General features: G+C 48.9%; 1 protein-coding gene across 8 annotated transcripts in view; it reads right to left on the minus strand.

The window, feature by feature from the left end:
• Nucleotides 1–11912, minus strand: part of LOC144935874 (protein 4.1-like) — a 123290-nt gene extending 111378 nt beyond the window's left edge. For all 8 annotated transcript variants that reach the window (XM_078862717.1, XM_078862721.1, XM_078862720.1 and 5 more), the window contains exon 1: nt 11819–11912. The gene's annotated coding sequence lies outside the window, so the exon portion shown is untranslated. The remainder of the gene's footprint in view (nt 1–11818) is intronic.
• Nucleotides 11913–14017: the final 2105 nt, after the last annotated feature.

The following is a 14017-nucleotide window of genomic DNA, read 5'->3' on the forward strand; positions in this document are numbered from 1 at the left end:
TACAAATTACACGTTCCTCTGGTGGGCGGACAGGTCTATTCGTAAGCCAACAACTGCTGACTTCCCCCACAAAGCAGTATGTATTTTATCGACCCCGCAGGGGGGGGGATGATGGGCTGAGTCAACTCCCCAAACCAGGACCGCTGAGCCCGCTGGCCGGACGGGACCAGCAATTATCGTACAACGGCCACACAAAGCATCGCTCGCAAGACGGAGGATGTGCAAAATGTCCCACCGTTCGCACGGCACGGGGCGAGGATGAAATGCTGCGGAGGGAATGGCAGCGCCCAGTCTCCGTTTCTGCGGTTACATCGCCTACCAACCTTCTTTCCCCAAGTGAAGGGCTCGGCCAAATCAGCCCGAATCGACATTGTTACCTTTAATAATTCATCACCCACTGTCTTGATAGTGTGCTTTTTAAAAGCCCCAATTAGTGCAGACTGCCAAGTGCAACACTGCATGCGAAATAAATCATCTCGCGACCGCTGTAAACGTCCATTTGTAAGGCTCATTTATACCCAGACTGATGTGCAAATATAATCTTTTCAATTAGCCTTTGTCTATTTAGGTTTTAAGCTGACAACAAAAATATACATTCATCATTTGCAGCCCCTCAAAAGCGCAGCATTAACGCAATTCACAACAGTCTCTCTCCACGCATCAATTACACAAACACGGCCCGGCCGTTGTGTAACATTTGAAGGAGGGGCTGAACCATGGCACTCCCCCCCCCCCCCTTGTGTTGTCGATGTAACAGTCAAAATGTTAAGGCGCAGCCCTGCAATGGCTTTGCTCGAGCCACTGCAGGTGGGAGGGTCTCCCACTACAGGGAACTCTCTTAGAGAACCCCTCTGGAGGGTACTGAGGGCCCACTCTTCCACAGTGACCGGACGTCTTGGAGGTAGTAGTACCCACACTTCACCCCACCACCCTATCAACTAGCTGGGGACAGGGCCGTTGCGGTTCTGCGGATTTAAGACACTTTCATTTTGTTTTACAATTACACCACTGTGGCATCCCTTTGGTAATTAAAACAGAGCGGATCGGGTTATTAATAGAAATAACATAGTAACTTTAATCTTCTTAAACTTTTCTCTTTGTTGCTGCAGCAAGTCAAGAGCAGCAGGCAACCATGAATACTGTTGACATTAAATTAGGCATTGAGCTCTTCTCTAGACTCCCCCTGCAGTTCCAAACTTTCAGGATGCTTGTGTGTGTGTGTGCAATTGTGTGTGTGTGTGCAATTGTGTGTGTGTGCAATTGTGGGTGGGGAGCGATAGTATAGCGGTTTGCGCGCTGCGCTATGAACCTGGCGACCCGGGTTCGATTCCCACTCACGGCCAACACCAGTGACGATTATCTGAACCAGTCCTGGGCATCCCCTAGGTCGACTCAGCCTGAAATGAGTACCTGGTGCGGTGTGTAAACATCGCCACTGGCGAGACAAAGGCGGTCGGGCGTAGGTGCTGGCCACCCACCCCCTCGTGTACCGTGCCAGTCTTCATAGGTGCTAGCGAACAGCACTTGCCCCAACAGTCTGTTAAGGCTATACAGGCGATCTTTGTCTTTGTGTGCAATTGTGTGTGCAGGACGCATTCTCACCGCTTTCACTTCCTGTTCAATCTCCTACTGAAGGTGCAGATCAAAGCCACGAGAAGCTGGCAACCACAGGAGAAAAAAACTGACGTTTGATTTCCCCCCCACCCACCTAAACACAAGTACAAGGTGCGTGAATAAATGTGACTCTAGCGCGCTAGAGCTCACGAGAATCACGACCCAAAGTGTATCACGTGGGCCTCTGGCCAATGGAGCAAGCAACGTCAACAATTCTCGACGAAGGTGAAAGGTGCAAACGTGAAATTCCACACACGCTGGCATTGCTGCTGGAAGGGCCTCCCCTCCACCAGAGGGAGCTCCGGAGAGCATCCCTCGAGAGGGTCATTTCAGGGCCGCTCCTCCGCCGTGACCGCACACGTCTTGGAAGGACATGGGACATTAACCCATCTCTCTTTGCCCCCACCGTACGCGACCTGCCCATCAACTTGAGACTCTGGTTCATATTCTTAGGTTTTTTCGGTAAAGTCACGTAGGTAAAAAAATTAAATTAATAAAAATAAAATAAAAATCACGACGTTTCGGAGGCAACACAAGCTTCCGTCTTCAGGTGGAACCGTCACAGCACGATGGAACCGTCACAGCACGATGCTGTGACGGTTCCACCTGAAGACGGAAGCTTGTGTTGCCTCCGAAACGTCGTGATTTTTATTTTATTTTACTTTTATTAATTTAAATTTTTTACCTACGTGACTTTACCGAAAAAAACTAAGAATATGAATCCTTGCAGTCACGAAAGCTTCAAATCTAGAATGGACTCTGGTTGTTCTTATTTTATACCGCTGAGTGAACGGAGCCTTGTGTTGGGAGAGGGTGGGGGAGAGGATTAAAAAAAAAACTCGCCCATTGTGTCAACTGCCACGCCAGGAGATCGAGCCGGTGGGAGGCATGGACCGTTTTACGTTGGGCCAACGTTGGTCCAACAACATGTTGGGCCACAACGTTGGCGCGTTTACTGGCAAGTCCATTGTCGCGAACCGTCACACACCCCTGCAACAGCAAAACCCGTCCACAATTAAGAGCGACGGCGAAAATAAGCGCTCACGCGGACCGTGGGCATTCCGATTCGATGCGAGCGTCGTGTTTGTTTCACGCTGGATTATTCTCATTAAAAAAACATTTCTTCCAAACACCGTCAAAGCCCCAAAACGATCCTCTCTCCGACACACCGCATGCAAATTAATTCCATTGGTTAGAACAACGTTCACGGGCATTTCAATCAAAGAGCAATGCGCAAGTGGGTGTACCACGCACACGCATTGTATTTAAACTGGGATTGAAATCTGGGTATTCTACAGTTGCTAGGCGATAGGCTTGACGTCACTTAACGGGCACTGAAGAACGCAGTGAAGCACACAGAGGAGCGAGGAGAGCGGGGGACGGCCGGAGAAATCGCGCCTCCCGTTCGCACTGCGAGGGACAACTTCACATGGCGGGGGAGGGGGGGGCAGAGGGGGAAACGGCGTTGGAATCGTGAACCCATCTCAAATTACCGAGGCCTGTTTTTGTTTTGTAACAAAGGCAAATACCACGACTGCCCTCTTTCCCGTGAAAGCACCGAGAACCAGTATGGCACCATATTATCCAGACTCTAAATCACACAGATAACCCTAACCGCCGCCCCCTGTCTTATAATGCAGCCCTTGCATGTATGTGTGTGTGTAACCAGATTTGTACAAGGCTATTGATACCGGGCAATAAGTTTGGGGGTGGAGCCTACTCTTCCCTGGGCGGAACATCTTCATAATCCGCAGAACTATGGTATTTTACGATGGATCATTGCTGATCATGCATATTCGTGGGTAGTCAGAGAAAGAAGATAAGAAAAGGCGTTCTTAGGGAGGCATGCCAGATTGCTATCTCCGCACCCTCAGAGGAAGGCTGTCCCGTACTGGTCGAACACTCTCTGGTATTCACTCAATATCTTTTCTTTGTGACTCGCAGATGGCAGTGAGGTGGTGGTCACCAGGCCGCGAATTCTCTCAACGCAAGTGTCTTTGCCCCGTTCTCCCGCTCACGCCACGCTCTCTCAAAAAACTATCTTGGATTTCGGAAATTGCTTATTTTTTTGCGCGGAGATTTTAGTGTATTGCCCCGCCTTGAATACTTTGATTCTGGAGATATGAGCATACATTATTCCGAAAAACATCTTTTACATTAAATCTGTCGTAAGAAGATAATAGTATGGCACGATTTTTTTATATATAATTTATTTAGAACTGCTCTTTGTATTTAATTTGTCCTTTCTCCACAACCTCCGATTAGCACGGTTGGCTACGTACGACGCGAAAGAAGTTCAACATGCATTACAAGGATGACAAGGATGGAATGTAAGGAAGAGGGAAACTTAATGAGGAAAGGGATGAAGAAGAAATGGAGAAATGGGAGCAAAGCTTCAGGAGAATTGAGGCTATTGGGTTAGAGATTGCACCAGGGCATCGAGGCTGCTGCTGCTGCTGCTGTATGGAGAAGAGTCTGTTTTCACAGTGGGTGGAGAGAGAGGGGAGGGGTTCAGTGGGTGGATCCCCGCACCCTCGGAGGAGGGCTGTCCCGCACCCTTTTTACGTAGATTGAAAACGAATTTCTTCAGAACTACTTTCCGCGTAAAATTTGTTGTCCTTCCCCTGACCACCTCCGATTAGCAAGGTTGGCTACGGACGACGCGAAAGAAGTCCAGCACGCATTACAAGGATGACAAGGATGTAATGTAAGGAAGAGGAAACATTTATGACGAATGGGATGAAAAAGAAGCGGAGAAATGGGAGCGAAGGTTCAGGAGAGATGAGGGCATGGGGTTAGAGATTGCACCAGTCTGCATGGAGAAGAGTCTGTTTTCACAGTGGGTGTGGAGAGGCGAGAGGGGTGGTTCAGTGGGTGGATCCCTGCACCCTCGGAGGAGGGCTGTCCCGCAGCCTTTCCGAAACAACGGTGACACGTGTGCGGCCGCGCACTTCCAACGACGTCTTCACGCCAGGGCGAGATTGTCGTCGCGACAAGCTTCTGTCGCTGTCCGAGCCGACGGCGAAAAGGGATCGACGCCGGACGATCGGTGGGCACGCGTCGTGTTGGGGGAGGAAAAAGTGGAATAAAAACAGATCGAAAATGTCATGACAGCTTGAGAGTGCATTACCCGCGCTCAGAATCTGAGTGAGTGTAGTGGGCATTATCTCAAAGAAACTGTAGGTTCTGAGCCCTGTACTCATGACTCAACCGAACAGGTGACAGATCTGCAAATAACTTCGGGTTGGCTTCAACACGGTTTCACGAGGGCACACAAACCGTCTGACCATATTATATTGACGAATGCTTTCTCATCCGAAACTTAACAGAGCAAAGCAGATAGCACATGCTCCGCGGAGCTTAATGGATCCTCGTATTTTAATATTGAATTCCCAATAATCCCTACGTTACATTCTAATTATGGTGTAACTCTCCACCGCAGCTGTGTACTTAGCAACACTGCAGTGGACACAGTACAGACGTGCACTGGTCGAACGCTCTCTCTGGTAGGTGGTGGTCGCCAGGCCGCGAATTCTCTCAACTTAAGTGTCTTTGCCCCGTTCTCGTCACGCCCTCTCAAAAAACAATCTTGCATTTTGGAAATCGATTATTTTTTCGGCGTGGAGATTTTAGTGTATTGCCCCTCCTTATTTTGAAAAAGATCTTTTACGTTACATCAGTCGTAGGAAGACAATAGTATGGCACGATTTGTTTGATATGTATATAAAATACGTGTGCCGTGGGCTTGTGCACCACGCGTCGCTCAAAGGGATACTGGCCGATGGTAAAGAATAACGATGGAATGGCAGCCAAGGTATGGAACACGTCTTAGAATATGTACGCCACAGAGATGGAGCAATGAACTCAGAATGTGTGGAGGTACAATGTGCATAAGAGGTTTTTTTTGGTTAGATTACGTAAATATAAATGTGTCGTTAAACCCGCCACCACCTGACACAGCCAATTAGTAAGGTTCGTCACGTAAAACAAAACATGCCAATTAGTTACTAGTTCAGGACACCAGTGTGTTGGAGAGTAAACCCATACAACATTGTGGATTCATACATCGCAAGATAACAAGGGATGGCAACAGATGGGGGAGACTTCCATCCAGCAGTGAACTTGACCGTGGCTGATGATGACGATTATGGTGTATGCACACACAGTGAACAGCATCTCTCATTTGCCGACAATTATCTTGAGCCGGTTTGTTCTGTAAATGCATTTGTTGGCCGCTCCGTACAAAAACGCACACAGCCCTGGTCAGCGCTTACGCAGCGGAATTTAAAGCTTACAAATTCCAAATCTGCAAGGCAGAACTCTCCTCCGGCGAGCCGTACTATTCTGCTGCACATTGTGTATTTCCACATGCACGCTTAAGGACACTCGCCACAGTGCACTGCACACTCGATTTCCATCAGCACGTCAACGCCGCTCATTCTCAATGTACCGGGGGAGGGGGTGTCCCAACCCTCCCAACCAGCAGCAGGAGCATATTTAGAATCTTGATTTCAAAACTAAGAGATCCACCCTCACCAGAGAATCCTAATGTGATGAATCTCGCAGATTTTGTTACAACCCAGTGTTGAACACAACACTGAATGCCACTGCACTGCACCCGTCACACATGACCTATGACCCTGCACTCTATACATTAACGAGAGAGCTCTGGCATGCGCCTGCTGCCGATATCTCCCCGCCTCTGCTGTGCCATCAGATTTCTGTTTTATGTTTCACACTTAATGGTGCATTACATGTGTGCATTAACTGAAAGTGCTAAATAATAATTGGGTTATTTCAACATTGATTCCGTAGTGTAGGACACAATTACATTCCATAAATGCACCGCTACGTCGAATTAGTGGCCGTTTGCAGCATTAACAGGTGGAAAATAGGTGGAGATTTTTTTTTTTACAGGCAGAGCACTTGAAATCAAACTCAGACGGTAATTGGAATGCAATCATACTTAATATGCATTATTTTACAATTATACATGAATTAACATGCTAGATTCTAATTACACGACTACATTGTCAATCTGGCCCTATGCTAATAAGGTTCGGTGTGCCCTAAATGATCGATGTCCTTTGCTAAAGAGCGGCCAAACCGATTGGAACGCGTACAGTGGCACGGGCCGCATTATTTAACCGTTTTCAAAGCACATCCGCCAGAAGGATTGGGCAGCCGAAACGTTCGCCGCCTCGTCTCGTCAACGCCGCACACAAACCGCAATTAGTCGTGCAGCCAAATTAATCCCCGCCAAACGTGACACGGTAATCTTGCTCGCCAAAGAGCTTCTGGAAACCCGTGGAGGGGCGGATGGGGGGATGGGGGGATGGGGGGTGAAATCCAGGCTCGAACGGCGTAAACGTTCGCTGACAAAATTCGTGAAAATCCTCGCGCGCGGACAAACGGGCTCGCGAATGGCTCCTGCGTCCCTCTCGTTGTGCGCTGCTATCAGCCGTTAGACCAAACATATCGCAGCTATCGGCAAATATTGAATAGGGGGAGGGGGTGGTCCCCCTTACCGATGACATTTAGCAGGGACCTGGCACTAGCGTGCCGGTAAGAATAGGCAATTCATAACTGTGAATGCGTACCACGCACCGATGGCTTTTGTATTTGCAGAATTGTGCATGGATTTTTTTCTTTTCATCTCTCGCCACTGGGATCGCACCCACTAATAATGCGAGAGTATGAAAAGATTTAGCTGAAAGCACCAAGTTATCAGCTGTGCGCATCTGAGCATCCCCGTTTCGGTTTGCACACCGGTTATTTTTACGTCTCTTTGCGCACGCGTGTGTAAGCTATTGTGTACAGTCAGATTGCACGGTGGAAATTTTGTCCGCTGGGTTCAAGCTTTCAAATAAGCGTGCATTCAGTGGCGGGAACCCCAAACAACAGGGCTTTACGATCGCCTGAAAACCGAGCTATGTGCAAGACCTGTTAGGGTGCTTCTTTGCACATGCCAACAGTTGCGAGCCTCAAACCAATCTTGGCCAATGTTTTTCAATCTACAAAAGAGCCAACCGGTGATTAAACACGCGGCATTATGAATCGACTGCTCACGGAGCTGTGTCTTTTGTTAAGTGTGCGTGCGTGCGTGTGTTGCGAGCGCACACGCGTGCGTGTATGTGAATGAGCGAGAGCAATCCGGAGCACACGCCCCAAAGCTCACAGCCGCAGTGCGGACCCCCAGCCTGGGAACCCAACGTGAGTGCATGATCGCGAAGGGGGGTCACGAACGGGCTCCTCTTGCCAATCAGTCACGCTGCGCTCGCCAGACAAGCCTCATCCATTATTCCCCAATCCCCACCCCTTATTTCCTTCACTCCCGTCACACTTGCACCGACCGACCCACAATGTCAGATGATACATGCAGTCCACACACACACAATTCAAGATCTCGTAGTTTCACTGTTGGTTTACAATTCACTCTCCTCTTAGTGTTCGTTGCATTTTTGGCCTATGCTCATGGATTCATTTCTCACTCGATATTCCAGAAAGCTGATCAAGCTGGCTGGCTTGGAGTAGGGAATATCGGTGTAAGGCACTACCACTAGAGTACAAGGTAAGCCTATCCATAATAATCCTATAGTACCCTATATTTATTTGATCCTATGAACAGGCTTTCGGACACAATAGGTAAGATAGATGTGGTGTGCCAAAATAATTCCCGGAAAGGCGTTCCGGTCTGTTCCAACTGAAACTAAGCAGCGTGCTTACTACACCATACAAAATTATGACCGTCACCTTCATCATCATCATCAGCAGCAGCAGCCATACGGTCAATCCACTGCTGGATGAAGGTTCTCCCCAATCCACTGTCATCTCTCACGACCCTTTGTAAATAGATCAACCAAGTACACAGCACGGGGAACTCTATTGCAATCGCTCCATCTCCCTGGTGGACGTTGCCTCCTACACAACCCCTTTCGTGTGCTGGTTAGCATCAATATTTAATCGCCCCCCCTAAGGAGCTGATGCACATTACCTGCACACCCGGCCTCGCAACATGCACCGTGCATGGAATAACAGAGCGGACACGTGAGCACATCACTCACATGGCTAATGCAACGCCATTAGGATACATTTCATAGCAACCGCACTCACAGTGGAGGGCGCAGCGCTGGTGCACAGTGATTGACTTGATGGCCAAGGAAATAAGAGCGAGCGTCACACCGCCATGCTTCAACTCGCCATTCGGAGACCGCTAACACGAATAATTTGGATACATACACAACACACGTGTACGCAACATGCACATGTGTGTGTTAATGTTACAGCTCAATGTGTCGATCAACTGCTGGATGAGGGCCTGCCAACGGCGCGTGGGTCGTGGGCGAGTTGTTGGACTGAAATTCAGCGGGTTGTCGAAAGCAGGGAGCATAGAAGTACAGCACAACAATGTGTGTTTTGCCACAACCAATCGCAACCAGTTTTCTGAATGGTGATCGCACACACGAGCTCGCAATACTACTATACGCGCTCCAAATTGCTTAGGGCAAAACAAATATTATAATAACGCCTTATTAATGCTGCCGTTTACAAACAAGTTGCATATTCCATGTGCGTGACACTCCACGCGCTTAGACACTTGCTGTCGCCTGCAAACGTGGTCATGTGTATAGGAGGGCATATCGCGGGGCCTCTTATCCGCGAGATTTTAGGAGCCGTCCATAAATGACGTCACGCGATTTTGGACGATTTTTCACCCCCTCCCCCCCTCGTCACACGGCGTCACAAAAAGTCAGATCCCCCCCCCCCCTCAAATATGACGTCACAAAGCTCTGCCCCCCCCCCCCCCCAAAAAAAAAACATGCTTCAAATCGCTTTAAACTATTGTCATTGTAGTGCGTATTTAATGTGGCGCTGCACTCTGATGTTGTAGGAGAAAACATTTATTAGAAAGTCTATTTAATTAAGTGGAACGTGTTGTCTATATTTATTTAAAGTTGCGCAATTTGATGTGACGTCAGATTTCTCACCCCCCCCCCCCTCGTCACACATCGTCACAAATGTCTGACCCCCACCCCCTCCTAGGTGCGTGACGTCATTTATGGACGGCCCCTTACTCCACTAATCCGCGGTGGTTGGGTGAGGGGGGGATGGCGGATAATTGGAAAAATCGAAACCGCTCATAATTAGACTTTTCGCCGAGCCCTATAAATTTTAGTCGCGGATACCTTGAATAGAACTGTAACAGTGATATGCCAATTGTTGTTTTCGGTGACCTTACGCGGATAACAGGAGTTGCGGATAAACGGAGTTATACTCTGACGCCCCCACATCCAGGAAGCGGGTTGGGTTGGCTGGCGTACCAAAGCCCTGATCAAGTTACAAAGCCCCATCGGGTGTGCTACCTTAAACCCCGAGGCTGCTGGTGGTGGTGGTGGTTGTTGTTGTTCAACAAATACATCGTTTGCGGAATGCCATTCATTCACGCGAAGAGCGCTGCGCACTGCGCGTTCAACGCGAACACTGGAAAGCCACCACGCGTTTAGCAATGGGTGCACTCCTACACACACACAAACCGGGTAAGGCGGCATATATATATGTGTGTGTGGGTTGTTGCTTTTTAGAATACCGAGGAATTGCGCTCATTTCCAAGAACATCACCCAAACCACCGCCATATCCATCATCGCTACGCATCTCCATCATCGCCACCATCACCATCATCACCCGCGGATGACGGTAAGGCACCACCACCATCATCACCCGCGGATGACGGTAAGGCACCCCACAACCACCATCATCACCACCACCATCATCATCATCACCATCACCCGCTGATACGGGTAAGGCACCATCACCACCACCACCTCAACCATCAACGCGCAGCGCAAACGCCACCGGCAAAAGCATATCCACGAAGCGCAAAATGGCGCCTAATAGCAGAACACTTTAAAAAAATAACATATACACACAGAGAGAGAGAGAGAAGAGTGGTGATGGTGGCTCGAGAAGAGAAGAGACGAGAGCATTAACCGCGATAGGAAAGATCGCCAACCACCCCCAGCCACCGACACACGCCGCCGCCGCCGCTGCTGCCCGCGGGCGAGAGACGAGAGGCAGAGGATCTGCAACATTTTGAATCAACTGGGGAGAGAGAAAGCGACCTCGGCACGCACAAAGACTAAGATCCACCCTCTCCCCCTAGCTGTGGGGGGCAAGTGGGGGGCAAGTGCCGTCAGCGAGCAGCATCAACGAAGGCGACACGAAGGGGCGTATGGGTGCGGGGGCAACACCACGCCCGGCCGCCTTTGTCTCCCCAGTGTGCGGTGTTTACACACTGTACTCATTTCAGGCCGAGTCGACCTAGGGGAGGCCCAGGACCGGTTCAGATAATCGTCACCGTTGTTGCTCCGTGAGCGGGAGTCGAACCCGTGTGGCCGGGTTTCGTAGCGCAGCGTAGCGCTAACCACTACACCACCGCTCCCCACATTGTGTGTGTCTGCGTGCGTGTAAGTTTCTGCACACACACAGTGTGTAGTGTGTGTGCAGTGTGTGCGGTGCCCACGTCTGTAGCACTCACGGCATGTGTGGAGTGTGCTGTGTTACACATCCATGTCTCCACGGTGGCAATGTTTTTACACATCGCACCCGTTTGAGGCCGAGTCGACCTAGTGGGAGGTCGAGCACCGATAATCGTCACACTTGGTGTTGGCCGTGAGCGTGGGATCGAACTCGGGTGCCCAGGTTCGTAGCGCAGCGCGCGAACCGCTGCACCACCGCTCCCCATAGCTTGACACAACAGGATGACACGTGCTTGACACAATAGGGTGACACGTGCTTACTGATGCTGCTGTGAGCCATCGCCTATGAACGCCGGGCACAGAGCACTGGGCAGGAGGCGGTGGTTGTAGTGTGATCAGCACCACACACACACACACCACGCACACACCATCACAATGCGGTGTGTGGCCAAATACACACAGCTACACACATGTACAGCTACACACACACACGTGTACACGCGCAAAAACACGGGCAGATGTTCACGCAGTCCCAGAGTAACCCCAAGTCTACACACGCCCATATACAGTACAGCGACTGCATGCGTGTGCAAGTACCGCATGCACATGCGGTACGTACGGTAACGCAACCGCACACATAGGTACACGACACGTGTCACATCCGTGTCACATCGCGTACGCACAAATACGCGCGTGCGTGAGACACACACACACACATGCCGCCTACCTGCAGGCGTGGACGAGAGCGATTGCGTGGAGATGTCGATCGACAGCTGCGCTGTGCGGTGCGCGTTTGAGCGCTCCTCTTCCAAGCGACTGCCTCTCGCTCTCTCGCTCGCTCGCTCTCTCTCTCTACCCCTCCTCCTCCTCCTAGCTCGGGTCCAGTTTTCCCCTCCCCTCTCTTTGTGCTCGTGTGTGTGTGTCTTTCTCTCTCTGCGCACTCTTCCCCACGCCCTTCTCTCTTCCTCCCTCTCTCAGTTTCCCCACCCTCTCTCCTCCCTGTCTCGGTCCAGTCCCTATCCACCCTCTCTCCTCCCTCTCTCGGTCCAAGGCCCTATTAAATTCCCCTCCCCGTGTTTCCGTTCGTTGCGTTACTCAGCGTCTGATTCTCTCTTTCTCCCTCCGAGTATGTCGATACTCTGTGTGCGTCTCTCTCTCTTTCTGCGATCTCCGTATCCTCCCCCTCCCTCCTGCCTCTCTTCCCCTCCCTCCAGCCCCCTCTCTCTCTCTGGCTCACACAGCAATATTCGCGTTATGGTTCGATCCTATCATGGGATCCTATCGAGGGAGCCGCGTGCGTTAGAACGCTACTGCTCCCCCCCTCTCCTCCCCCATCTCCTCCTCCTCTCCCGTTGTGCCGTGCCATTGCAACCGGTTCCATATCCATGAGAATTATCCAATCTTGCATGCAAGGGGATGCCGAGATAACGCATGAGCTAACAAGGGGCGTCGTGAATATGCGGAAAGCGTGCGCTTAGAATTATTATAGTACTGTAATGCCATATGCACTGGTGTTTTATTGCCACTATTATTCGCCTGTGTTTCTTTGACGACCGTTCGATACTGTACCTCGTTTGCAAGTTGTGCAATATTTCTCCAGGAACCTGTACAGGTTATCTGCAATTGTGATGTGCTCACGCACCACACGGATCTCTCCCTTGCAAAATAGCCGGGCAACCGGCTAAACGGGATAATCCATCTTCTTGGTTCTTTCGGTAAAGTCACGTAGAATGGAAATAATAAAATAATAAAAATACAACATAATAATAAAATAATTAATGTTACACAAAAACATGGTTTAACACGGAGGCTTTCGCGACCAATATCGATAATATGGGTTTTGTTTCGGGTTCGATCTCCAAAAATCTGGCTACTGCCTGATGATGCCCTCATCCAGCAGTGGATTGACATGTACGATTTATCCAGCAAAGTTGTGATGAAAAATGGTTATTGCATGAGGGGCCGTCCATAAATGACGTCACGCGATCTTTGCCGATTTTTGACCCCCCCCTCCCCCCTCGTCACACGGCGTCACAAAAAGTCAGACCCCCCTCAAATATGACGTCTCAAAGCTATAAAACATGCTTCAAATCACTTTAAACTATTATCATTGTAGTACGTATTTAATGTGGCGCTGCACTCTGATGTTGTAGGAAAAAACACGTATTAAAAAGGAGGCGCTGGGAAGCAGAAATTTAACATACAATTCACTTGAAAATATTCAACGTATAACTAAAACTGCAGATTTCAGAATATTATATTGAAATTCTCTTATAGTTATAAAATATTAAAAGTAATTTTAACTATAAAAATACTTGAAACTTTGTAGTAGAACGAATGAAAAGCCATGGTAGAATCATTACAATACAAATGTTTAATAACAATCATTCAAAACATTTATAAAATTTATACTTCTCCATTCTCCCATGAAGAAGCAAAATGCTCCTTCATGGAATAAATGAAAAGTGACCTTAGTAAATTGAAATAATAAAATAGTTAATAATAAAAATGTATCAAAATTAGTGTCGTTATAACAATTCGATTTAATTAATATTTATTTAAAGTTGCGCATTTTGATGTGACGTCACATTTCTCAAACAAATGTCTGACCACCCTCCCCCCCCCCTAGGTGCGTGACGTAATTTATGGACGGCCCCTGACCTTTCGTTATTTAGCATATGATGCCCGTGTGTAACAATATAACTTTTTAGTAAATCAGTAATGGTAAGACTCATGACTAATGTTCCCCCCCTTGTAAATGCGTATGCCTGATTGTATGTGCATCTTTATGTTGATCAAGTAAACATTCGGGTGTATGTATTCTGCCTTCAATAATATTTGCCACTCAGTACTGATTTCCCTTGCCATTTTCACTTTATTTCACACTTTGTACACTACAGATGACCCTCTACACGTGCATTGGCAT

The sequence above is a fragment of the Lampetra fluviatilis genome, chromosome 14 (genome assembly GCF_964198595.1).
Source record: "Lampetra fluviatilis chromosome 14, kcLamFluv1.1, whole genome shotgun sequence".
Taxonomy (NCBI): Eukaryota; Metazoa; Chordata; class Hyperoartia; order Petromyzontiformes; family Petromyzontidae; genus Lampetra; species Lampetra fluviatilis.